The sequence below is a fragment of the Mugil cephalus genome, chromosome 3 (assembly GCF_022458985.1).
Source record: "Mugil cephalus isolate CIBA_MC_2020 chromosome 3, CIBA_Mcephalus_1.1, whole genome shotgun sequence".
Taxonomy (NCBI): domain Eukaryota; kingdom Metazoa; phylum Chordata; class Actinopteri; order Mugiliformes; family Mugilidae; genus Mugil; species Mugil cephalus.
In genome coordinates, this window is record NC_061772.1 from 30489147 (window position 1) to 30502271 (window position 13125).

Sequence of the window (13125 nt, forward strand, 5' to 3'; positions counted from 1 at the left end):
ACTGAAATGAAAAGAGAGAGAAATTTTCCTGTAACTGCACTCTTCCTTCTCCCCCCTGCCCCCCATCCCCCGTCCCCGCCCCCCCTCAATTCCTCAAGACTTCTTGTATGGCAACCAAAATTCACTGTAAGAAATAAATATAATATTGCACTACTGTTGCATCCCTCTCAGTCTTTACAGTCTCTTCACAGCAGGAAATCTGGACAGAGAAAACTTTTCATTGGAATTTTTGTCTCTTTTTGTTTTTAATATCTTGGGATCATGTTGAATTTTGAATCAGCCGCAAAAGATTTTTTTTGAATTAATTAAAAGATTAAAATGATCAAACTTGAATTAGTAATAACAATAAGTCCTACTCTTTTAAATAATGTTGAATGAGGCACCAGCATCAGAATTGTTCTGTTAAAATGGACTGAATTAAACTGGACAGTGTTTCTGTTATTTAGCCTAGAACACTGACTACTATGTTAAAATATTATGAACATGTCCACCACATTTAACGGGTGTACCTAATGAAGTGGCCACAAATGTTATAAAGAGTGTATAAATGACAGGATGTTTCCACCAGAGGGCGCTGTCGGTTGTATTTTCATTCTGCGTGGAGCTCTCTGAGTAATTATGAGCATCAGGTGATCAATGAGTTGATCATGATGTGTTCAAATGTAGCCTTGGACAATGTTGTTACTGGTGGGACATTTGAATAGATACAAACAAAAACGTTAAATATAGAATAACAGATCATTTAGAATGAGGGACAGTTTCCTCTGACTTTAGGATGGTTTTAATATGTTTTACCTGACAAGGGTTACATCACTCAAAAGAGCTTCCCCTCCACATACAATGGCAAAGTGAAGCTGTCTGTCTAGAGCTGTGGGACTGAGAAGATCATTTAGATTTAGTGTATTTCCACACTAGGTTAGTTCTTCATCAGTTTTTCCACCAAACATAATATTTAATGTTTATAAAATGAAACATTTAATGGATCAATAAACCTTCATGATCTGCTGCTTCATCTGAGTTTGACCCAGCAACAGACCCTCACCCCCCAGTTATAGATACTAAAGCATATAAATCAGAGAAATGAGAATAAGACAACTAACGAATGAATCCTAAAAAATAAAAGCTGAAAAAATCAAGAAAAATTTCATAGTACATGATTGTTGAGAAAAGAAAAAACAGTGGCAATTAAAAATCCTGGGGGGGGGGGGCACGCCCACAATCTTTCACTTTTCCCAGAATTCCTAGCTACTGTCCTGACCTGACGCGTAGTTTCCTGGTTTCAGTTCAGTTAAACATTCACCAGGATCGTGTCGCAGGTATTTTTCTCTCCGTGTCAACCTCCGTCTGAAGGTAATGAAACAAGTTTTGAATGTTTTCTTGGTGAACATCAGCTGTCGGCAGCTCAGCTCCAACAGAAGCAGCAGAAATCTGCTGAACGTGATGTTAAACTGAGTCAGAGCTGAAAGGTTAGAGTCTGGATGAGGCCTAGTACGAAACTGATCCGCCATTTTCTAGAGATCATCTGTGATCACCTGTCTGAGTCCTTGTTTCATAGTAGAGATTGAACCATATGAACATTTTATATCATAATTACTGTGACCAAAATGAAGACAGTTATCATTATTATCACGATATTGATGAAATGTGTTCAAAGTATAAAAAAGTTGTTATACACACTGAAACCATTTAACCAAATTTTATTTTGGAAAGAGAATTAACACAATTCACTCGAGGTTGTAGTAGTTGTGAGCACTGTGGCATATTTTAACTTTTAATCCAACTTTATTCTCTGTTATTGCCACTTCTCTATGGGTGAATATTGGTTAGATGTATCTAACATAGCGCCCATGAAACACATGACCAGCTCAGAACCAATCAGCATAGAGGGATAGCTCAGAGGGTCCAGTCAATAATTGGTCAGACTCTATAATATTCTGCTTTACTTCGTTTCATCAGCTGAATTTAGGTCAACAAACATCACTTCAACTTCCACATGTTCTTTTTGGATTTAAAAGGCATCCATAAACTTATTCTTTCACTATGTTTACACATAAATAGTCTACTGTAACAATCATTCACTTAACATAGCTTAGATTTAACAGAGAAATATTAAAATAAGTACTGTTTTATTACATTTGTACTAAAATAACATTAGTTATAGGGATAAATAAAGAAGTATCTTATCTGTGGTCTATTATAACAAATATTCACAGAAATCATTACATTCAATCAATATTATTACATTTATAATCAAATAACACTATTTCTATAAATAGTGTGTTAAAACAAACATTCACAGAAACACATAATATAATTTATAATATACAGTATGTGTTTTCCTTTTTGACATTGTAGTGTAGCTAACTGAATGTTACTAATTAGGAGGCTATCTGCAGCGGTGGATATGTTTCACAGATATTATCTGTGGACAGTGCCCCAGTAAAACATACGCACCCACTCATAAATGAAGGAACACCTGGAACTGAGCCAGTGTATCTCTAAGTCACCTGTACGGCCTCGGTCCGTTTACTGGGATCTTTTCTCTGCATGAAAGATAAAGATAGAAGATTGGAATAAATCTAAGCTTAAAACATTCACAGAGTTAGACCTTCAGTCTAAACATGAAGTGGTGAATGATGGAAGATATTTAGTTGAACAGTCTGAACTAATATGGATCAAATCATCAGAATATTACTGGATATAATATAGATTTGATTCGGTTTGAGTTGTTGGTTCTTCTCACTGGTTCTCTCATGTTGAATGAACTCTTTCTCTCTCTTAACCGCTATAGATGTGACATTGTTCCTTTGTCCAGATATGAACCTTAGACCTATATGTGTGGAAAGAAGCTCATTAGAGATGTGAAACGTAACCAGTCAGTGTGGAAGCAGCCAGTTGAATGAATGAATTGAAGCTGTTCCACTGGGTTCATAATTGTAAATCTGAGCCTTACCACACGTCACTGATCCAGTTTCAACATCTCCAGGATCTGAAGACTGCTCCACATTTCACATTTGACTCTAGAATGCAGCACATTGTGCAGTCACTTTAATCCCTTCATTACATGACGACATAAAGGTCCATTAATGAAGTGAAAGTAGAAACTTTAACCCTTCTCAGCTCAGTGATCAGATTAGAAACATTTCCAGTTAGAAATGATTCATAAATGAACGTTTCTGCTCTGACATTTTAAGGAAATTCTTTTGGAAACAAAAACAACATTTTCCACTTTCCTCTTTAATTAGTTCCTGATGATTTAAAAGAGAGAAGTCATTATTAGTGACATCTGTTAAATGTTAGTTTGAACTGAATCAAAGGTCATTCTTCTTATTTTATTGCAACTGAGTCAGCGCAGAATAATTGATCAGCAGATGTTCAGATCAGAGTCCAGGTTCACTCTGATCTTTAACCAGCAACAAGTTCATAATAATGATATATTAATATTGATACAAGCTCAAATCTACTAGATCCTGTAAAATGTGCTCTTATTGTGAAAATCTACCTCCTCCCTCCTTCCTGTCCTCCTCCGTCACAGGTGCAGCCCTGACTGGTTCCAGGAAGTATCTCACCTGAGTCTCTAGTGTCCAGGTGTGGAGTGGAGACTCTTCTTCTTCTTCTTCTTCAGCTATTTTAATAAACGCTGAGTCTGGTTTGTCTTGGGGTTAGGGTTCACTAACTGTTTCTGTCTGTCATGTTTGGAGAAGATGTTCACTACAAAGTTTGGATCACAGCAGCTTTAAGTGACAGAATCAGAGCCAATCAGTGGAGGATCAGCTGATGTTTTTACAGCACAAATGATTCCAGTTAATGTTCAGATGAATGATTTGTGTTTCCTCTGCACATGAAGGTAGAAAGTTGATGTGGATTCAGCAGCATGGACCAGAGGGAGGACAAAGAGGACGGAGTCAGACGTCTGCAGGACGGGTTGACTGGTTTCAGTCATTCATCTGATCCAAGCTGTGTTTCCCTCAAGAGTGATCGGTCACAACATCGCCTCATTGATTTTAAAGGACATCAACCCTCTGCTCCTGAGAGGTAAAATGTTTCCTCCATGTTTCTGATTCATGTTTAAACTGTTATTGATCCAGAGAACTTTTATTAACCAGTTTATTTCTCTTCAGTTTCATTAATCTCGTGTAAATGTGTTACATCTGGAAGCTGTCCAGTCTAACCAGACCTGAACTGATTCTTCTTCTATAACAGGATCAGTCCAGACCCCAGCTGTGTTTCTCTCAAGAGTGATCGGTCACAACATCGCCTCATTGATTTTAAAGGACATCAACCCTCTGCTCCTGAGAGGTGAAATGTTTCCTCCATGTTTCTGATTCATGTTTAAACTGTTATTGATCCAGAGAACTTTTATCAACCAGTTTATTTCTCTTCAGTTTCATTAATCTCGTGTAAATGTGTTACATCTGGAAGCTGTCCAGTCTAACCAGACCTGAACTGATTCTTCTTCTCTAACAGGATCAGTCCAGACCCCAGCTTTGTTTCCCTCAAGAGTGATCGGTCACAACATCGCCTCATTGATTTTAAAGGACATCAACCCTCTGCTCCTGAGAGGTGAAATGTTTCCTCCATGTTTCTGATTCATGTTTAAACTGTTATTGATCGAGAGAACTTTTATCAACCAGTTTATTTCTCTTCAGTTTCATTAATCTCATGTAAATGTGCTACATCTGGAATCTGTCCAGTCTAACCAGACCTGAACTGATTCTTCTTCTCTAACAGGATCAGTCCAGACCCCAGCTGTGTGTCCTTCAAGAGTGATCGGTCAAATGAACGCCTCGTTGATTGTAAAGGTAACCCTCTGCTCCTGAGAGGTAAACTAGTGTCCAGCTTCACCCATGAGTCAGAGGAGATTAGCTCCTTTCTACAGTTTCCACTTTAACCTGTGGAGGTTGATTTGAGAAACAGGCTTTGGATCATAGGACACTGGTTTGAATGGTAACTGACAGTTTGAACATGTGTGTGTGTTGAGTGAAAAAGCCATATCCATGGCTGCAGTAGCTATGAGCCCTGTTAGTCATTAGGGCCAAAGGGCAACGCACCGAAGCACGTGCAGTTTGATCGGGATCGGTGTGCTATTACTGATATATAACATGTTATAAAATTTTTCCATGACGTTAATGGGATGGACAAGAAAAGACATAAAAGAGAGTTTTGCAAACGTCGACTGCTCAGGCATACTTTCACCTAGAGACCTCATTTGAACCTTAAAATGTAGACACAAGCCTTGTGTATTGGTGTATCGATCCACATTTTGATAGGTCTTATAGTGTTCGATCAATCACTGTTCAATGACCATGATCATTTTGGGAGAAATTTTGAGATTATAATGGGTGTGTATCACATGGAATGTTTGCTCATCAGTTAAGCCAGATTTCCATACACAGCCTACCCCTAAACCACTCACCCACCCACTTTAAAATCGCTATTTCCATCGGCAGAAAGTGGGCTGAACGAGGCAAAAAGGATGCTTTCCAGGGTACTTAAAAGTACCTATTCTGTGGTCGGTGAATTGTAGCTGAAAATGTGACGTAGAACACTGCTTACTACTGATTGGTCAGAAACATCGTCATGATTTTGTGTCATGACTATTATCAGGACTGTGAAATAAATGAAGGACAAACTTAAAAAACTGAAGGCCGATTATTGGGCAGCCAAGGGGCACAACAATAGAGTGCTGCTGACCAAAAGATCCCGAAATGGTATGAGGAGATGAACGTGATATATGGTGACAGACCAGGGAGTGCCAGTAGGGAAGCTTGCCTTGAATCCATTACACCGTTGGCACAGTCCTCCGGTAAGTTTTTATCTTTTATTATGTTTATTGCGTTCTGCTTGAAAGCTCAAATCTGCATACGGTTGTTTTCTTTCGTTCACTGGTTGTTGGAACATAACTTTACTGTGTAGCCCACTGTTGCTAGTAGTAACAAGTGTGGGTGTGGCTAAAGTCAAAACCAGGATGGGGTGGGGGTTCACTCCTAAGCAATGGAAAAGGTAGTTAAAAAAGGTGGTGAGGTGCGGAGTGGTTTAGAGGCAGGCCGTGTATGGAAATACACCTTTAGAGTGCAGGAAGGTGTCTGAAATTGTCTGAAACTTTTCTCTTTCCACGCTCCTCCCGGCCCCAATTAACACACTAGACGCAAGATTTTTTCCACAGTTGCAGACAAACTGTTCTGTCTCATACAATGTGCAGTGAGACTTACAGAATTTGAACTGTGAGCCTCTGAGTGTGCTCACGTCTCTCTCTCCTCTCCATTGACTGTAATGCAAAGATTTTCTGAGAGAAAAAGGGACCCCTGTTTTAAACTCGCATGTGTATCCAAAATATTTACTCTAGAAAGACAACAAACGCATCAAAGTCTTCAGGAAGGTCTTACGACGCCCATGGTCTGTTTGCTTTTCTGAAAGGAGCTACCTTTTTGTCACAGTAAGCCCAAATGTAAGGGAGAAAGTTGTCCCTTCCCTGCCTGTCTCTGTCCAGAGCAGTTCTGTCGTTATTGACAACCACTTCAAGTTGCCACGGCAACCTCTAACCCTCAGGCCAGAGCTACAGCAGAGACCAGTTCATTAATCAGTGACTCCTCTGATGTCTCTGCTGTTAATACTGCGGATCCCTGTCTCCCATACATTTATGTTACAACAGTGCACACCAACACACACTCCTCTACTACACACACAGGTAACTTTGTAATTATAGTCATACACACATGTGCACATATGTGCGCCACACATACATACACAAACATGCAGGTAACTTTATGTTACACACACAGGTGGTTGATTTTTCCCGAACGACCCATCGTTGCTGAGATATAAACAGTCGTTCGGAGGGCAAAACCTAGAGTACAGTATTTGTACCTGCCCTTTGGTTAGACAGCATACAGCAGCAGTTGGCCCCCGTAGCCTTGGCAACAGAAGTTGTGGCCCAGCTGTGGACCTGTTCTCTGTGGCAACAGAATGCTGGGTCTCAGACAGCCTACAAAAAGATTATGACCGCATAGGTTTGTTGTGAGTATTTGCCTCACAACAAACCTAGACGCAGTCTAGTCTAGCTAGCAGGGTCCAGTGCCCCCATAACTCTGAGTCCGCAGCCCCCTGGTAGCCTGGTATGACATTCATCCTTGGCTGGAGTATTCCAAAATGCTGGACTCGTCGTATTGTTACGTCTGCAGACATTTCAGCCCCCCTATCAGCCAAGAGACAGTGTTTGACTCACCAGGGGGATTCAGAAACTGGAAAAAGGCAACATACAAAGAGGGAGGACCTGCAGTTCATTCGAGGTCTGAGCACCAATTTTCAGTTTACGAAAAGCTACAAATTATTATGTTGTTGTTTTATAATTATGGTAAACACAGAGGTCCTGATATAAAACTAATCCAGTGTGAATAAGCATCTCTTCTTCACTTAAGAATTATGAAGGATGTGCTATAAATCATAGTCTGGACAGATGTTTGGAGCAAAGTGGGGATGTAGCTGAACTATTCACCAGGTTAGACCACGGATTTAATCATTAAATCAACCATTAATGTGTGAGTCTGTGTAGGCGGGGCTGAATTAAATACTGATTTGCTTTCTGTTCTTTTTTTACCACCCTACTCATCCTTTTGTTTTAATTTTCTGGTTGCACATATGGCTATTTTTAGGTTTTTGCAAAGTGCAGGGATTATTGCTGCTTCACACTCCATTTCAGATAGTGGCAGTAATGCACCTAACAGTTATTTGCCATTAAACAAGAAGAAAAAGACAAGGAGGGGAGGGGTACTCGAACATGTGTGCTCAATTCCATGTTGATCTATTCTGTTCTGTTTTATTGGGACACAAGGGAGAATGCATGGATTCATGTGTACGCACAGACTCTTCACACATCAGGATTTTTGGTTGAGCAATGTTCTCTGGTTTTGAGCTTACATCCTCTTTTAGTAGGAAATTCACAAAGTCTTTGTACATGAGGCCCCTGGAGTCGTTCATGCAGCAGATCAAACAACAACCAGACAGATAATAGTTCAGCTTTTCAATCTACACAACATGGAATATTCTTCTACCGACTCTGTTTACCTTCTTCTACAACTGGCTTTCATGGATCTTTTTGTTCTGGGGTCATACACCAGATTGAGGTTGAACCCTCTTACCGTTCACTACTTACTCTGTACTGTATACAACTCCGTTCAATATCGGCCTCTTAACAATTTACTCTTTATTTTTTTGCCCCTATGTATGCTGTTGCAAACTGCAATTACCCCATTGTGGGACGAATAAAGCTTTTCTAATTCTAATTTGTCTAACAACAATGACATGTTGGAATGTTTACTGGAGAATTTATTCGTTCATCATATTTGTTGTTTGTTCATTATAGGACATGAAGCTGCAGTTTGTGGATGTAAAGTTAAATCTGCTCTGAAGGAGAAGTTCCAGTGTGTGTTTGAGGGGACTGCTAAAGCTGGAAACTCAACCCTTCTGAATGAGATCTACACAGAGCTCTACATCACAGAGGGAGGGACTGCAGAGGTCAATGATGAACATGAGGTCAGACAGATTGAAACAGCATCCAGGAAACCACACAGAGCAGAAACAAGCATCAGACAAGAAGACCTCTTTAAAGCCTCACCTGGAAGACATGGACCAATCAGAAGAGTGATGACAAAGGGAGTGGCTGGCATTGGGAAAACAGTCTTAACACAGAAGTTCACTCTGGACTGGGCTGAAGACAAAGCCAACCAGGACATCCTCTTCATATTTCCATTGACTTTCAGAGAGCTGAATGTGGTGAAAGAGAGAAAGTTCAGCTTGGTGGAACTTGTTCATCACTTCTTCACTGAAACCAAAGAAGCAGGAATCTGCAGCTTTGAAGAGTTTCAGGTTGTGTTCATCTTTGACGGCCTGGATGAGTGTCGACTTCCTCTGGACTTCCACAAGACTGAGATCCTGACTGATGTTACAGAGTCCACCTCAGTGGATGTGCTGCTGACAAACCTCATCAGGGGGAAACTGCTTCCCTCTGCTCACCTCTGGATAACCACACGACCTGCAGCAGCCAATCAGATCCCTCCTGAGTGTGTTGACATGGTGACAGAGGTCAGAGGGTTCACTGACCCCCAGAAGGAGGAGTACTTCAGGAAGAGGTTCAGAGATGAGGAGCAGGCCAGCAGCATCATCTCCCACATCAAGACATCACGAAGCCTCCACATCATGTGTCGCATCCCAGTCTTCTGCTGGATCACGGCTACAGTTCTGGAGGATGTGTTGGAAACCAGAGGGGGAGGAGAGCTGCCCAAGACCCTGACTGAGATGTACATCCACTTCCTGGTGGTTCAGGCCAAAGTCAAGAAGGACAAGTATGATGGAGGAGCTGAGACTGATCCACTCTGGGATAAAAAGAGCAGGAAGATGATTAAGTCTCTGGGAAAACTGGCTTTTGATCAGCTGCAGAAAGGAAACCTGATCTTCTATGAATCAGACCTGAGAGAGTGTGGCATCGATATCAGAGCAGCCTCAGTGTACTCAGGAGTGTTGACACAGATCTTTAAAGAGGAGAGAGGCCTGTACCAGGACAAGGTGTTCTGCTTCGTCCACCTGAGCGTTCAGGAGTTTCTGGCTGCTCTTCGTGTCCATCTGACCTTCATCAACTCTGGTGTCAACCTGATGGAAGAACAACAAACTACATGTCTGAAGTCTAAAATCTTTAGAAACAAGCGTAAACTAATACGTCTCCATCAGAGTGCTGTGGACAAGGCCTTACAGAGTCCAAATGGACACCTGGACTTGTTCCTCCGCTTCCTCCTGGGTCTTTCACTGCAGACCAACCAGACTCTCCTACGAGGCATGCTGACACAGACAGGAAGTAGATCACAGACCAATCAGGAAACAGTCCAGTACATCAAGGAGAAGATCAGTGAGAATGTGTCTGCAGAGAGAAGCATCAATCTGTTCCACTGTCTGAATGAACTGAATGATGTTTCTCTAGTGGAGGAGATCCAACAGTCCCTGAGATCAGGACATCTCTCCACAGATAAACTGTCTCCTGCTCAGTGGTCAGCTCTGATCTTCATCTTACTGTCATCAGGAGAAGATCTGGATGAGTTTGACCTGAAGAAATACTCTGCTTCAGGGGAGGCTCTTCTGAGGCTGCTGCCAGTGGTCAAAGCCTCCAACAAAGCTCTGTAAGTTCATCATCAATAAATACACATCAACCTGTCAGCTGGTCGCTAAGTTAAAGGGTTTTCTGTCATTGTCTCTTCAGCCTGAGAAACTGTAACCTCTCAGAGAGAAGCTGTGAAGCTCTGTCTTCAGTCCTCAGCTCCCAGTCCTCTAATCTGAAACATCTGGACCTGAGTATCAACAACCTGAAGGATTCAGGAGTGAAGCATCTGTCTGCTGGACTGGAGAGTCCAAACTGTAAACTGGAGACTCTGAGGTCAGTTTTCATTTCTTTTCTTCTCAGGCTTCTGAAGAATGGAGATCCAGTTTAGATGAGTTCTCTTGTCAGGACTGTTAGATAGAAAAGGAGCTCAAAGAGTTGAAATGAAGGAGCATCATGTTCCTGAACATCAGCAGGTATCTCCTCAGTCATCGGTGGTGGGCCTGATCACAAACCACATCAAGTCCAGTCTTCACATGTGTTGACATTAACAGAGTTCTTGGTGTCACTAATCATTCTTTCTGTCCATACTGTCTGTGGACAAATCCCCTTATAGTCTGACTCCAATCAGACCAGATGGAGGACAACATCCACTGTGTTGTTGTGTTGTGTTGATCTTCAACTCATCTTGTTCTTCAGCACATCCAGTCAGTATCAGTTTGTTTGTTTGTTTATACAGAAATTTTATTCTAACAGTTAGCATTGTGTATTCTGATGGGAATGAAGCACTGTGTGGCTGCTTTCCTGTAGAGCGAGGGTGGAGTGAAGGAGGTAACTGTCACAGTCCAGGATGTTGTGTAACTTCTTCATGTAGCACCTTTCAGTGACAGTCCCCACAGAGGGCAGACTCCTTCCTTAAACTGAGCCAGCCCTGCAAATGAGATTTTCCAGATACTTCCTGTTCTTGTCTGTCAGGAAGAGAGAGTTGTTTGGAGGAATTTGTTGGTAAAACCAAAGGTAGTAATAATCTTGAGATGTCATGAAGGTCTTCCAGACAAAAGCACAATTTCCCAGTGCAAACCACTGTGAAAAAAACAATGCCCATGATCCGTTCGGTTTTAAATGGTTAAGTCAAACTTAAAATTCCCATTTCAGTTGAAGATGTTAAAAGGGTAAAGCTTGTATTGGTACTCTCCAATGATATGATATCATCAGCAAATGAGCATATTTTTGTTGCTGTTGTTTAATATTAATGCCTTCAATTCCTCATTCTGTCATGTAGCTTCATTGCATCTAGGGCTGGGTGGTATACCGGTGCATACTGGTATTTATATACGTGTGTATATATATTTGGTTATTATATAATTTTTTAATATACCATATATTTGATTACACAGCATTCAGAGACAATGTTTCAGACTGGAACATTTTCAGTGTAGTGCTTCTAAATGTGCATGGTGTGACTGTGAGGTGTGGTGAAGATGGAAAGATCCAAAAATTAGGCAGAACAGGATGACCCTGAAGCAGGGATCGATCTTTCACGGTGGCAGATGGCAGCACCCCCAAAACAATGTTTTGCAAACTACTGTCACAGTTAATTTCTTAACTAATTAAGTTAAGTTAATCAGTTCTATTTGAATGGGAAAATGTTCTTTGACAACACTTAACAGAGATGTGGTCAGCTTTGCTGCCCATCTGGTTTATGTTAGCCTGGACATGCTCTTCACTGTTGCAGAACAAATAATATGTTGCTTTTCTTAGACTTTTGTCAGACTTAGTAAAAAGAAAGACGAAATAAAATACAATTATAGTAGCAAAATAAAAAATAAGTAATATCTAGTAAAATAAAAGAAACTGTAATCATAAAAGATTTACATCTCCATCTGTTTGTATGATCATACCGCTACTTTGGCAGCAGTAGGTAGAAAAGCTCTGTATAAATCTAAAACCATTTACTGGAGGCAAAGAGGAGGGAGGTGTCAGGGTGGAGGTTCACTACTGAACCCAGAAGAACACAACAAACAGAGTTTCAGGTTTCAATGGGGGATTATTAGTTTAAAAGATGTTGAACATTAAGATCTTCTTTCAGGTCCAAAACCAGGCAGAGGTAAAACAGACAGAAAGAAGCTACAGAGCAGGATGAGAAGAACAGGATCTAACAACAAGATAAAGAAATTATTATGATTGAAATTGAGAAAACACAGAAACTTCCTGATGTCTGAACATGTCTACTGATGTGGTGATGAGATGGAGGGAAGCCTGGAATAAATAGTGGAGTTGATTGAGTCAGTAACAGCTGGTGAACTACTCCTCTCACCTGACTCCACTCCTGTAATTAAACACCAGAAACAAAGAAAAGAGAAGGAGCCTCCAGATCAGGAGGCAGAGGACATGAATGCCATTGGTTCTTATTCAAGTTGTAGCTTTGAATAAATACTTTGAATGGATTTAATTCAGTCTGAGAGACAGAGACTGAGAGAAGCTCCAATGTATTCTATCAAAATCATCAAGACTCATTAAAACAGCTCTGGTCTGTTGTTTGGATGGAGCTGATTATTTACAGAGTCTCAAATGTCTCATATGTCTTTTCTATTATAATTGTGTATCTTGTAGTCTACATAGAGAATAGATATGGGCCTGACATCACTACAGTTTTCTGATAATTATTCTCTGTCAATGAGGATGGCTGATCTTCTTCCTCATCTTTAAGAGTCCAGTTAAAGAATGATGCAAGGAGAGGGATTAGTTCTTTAAAGTCCTGACAGCTGAGGTATCAACAGGAGGCAGGACAGCAGAGGTGAGGCTCAAAACTGGCATCTCCTCCTGGAGGGTTTCCAGAAGGAGACTCCAGAAATTCAAGGAGGACTGGCCTGGCGTGTTCTGTCCTAACTGATGATGGTTTTTATTTTTATCATGGTGGAAGAAAGATGGGTCCCCAGGAAACTGAATAACAGAAAAGTCCGGAACTCAGTATCATGACTCTACTGCTGCAATTTAAAACCTGAAAACATCTGATTATTAATGATTTAATCTACATCTTT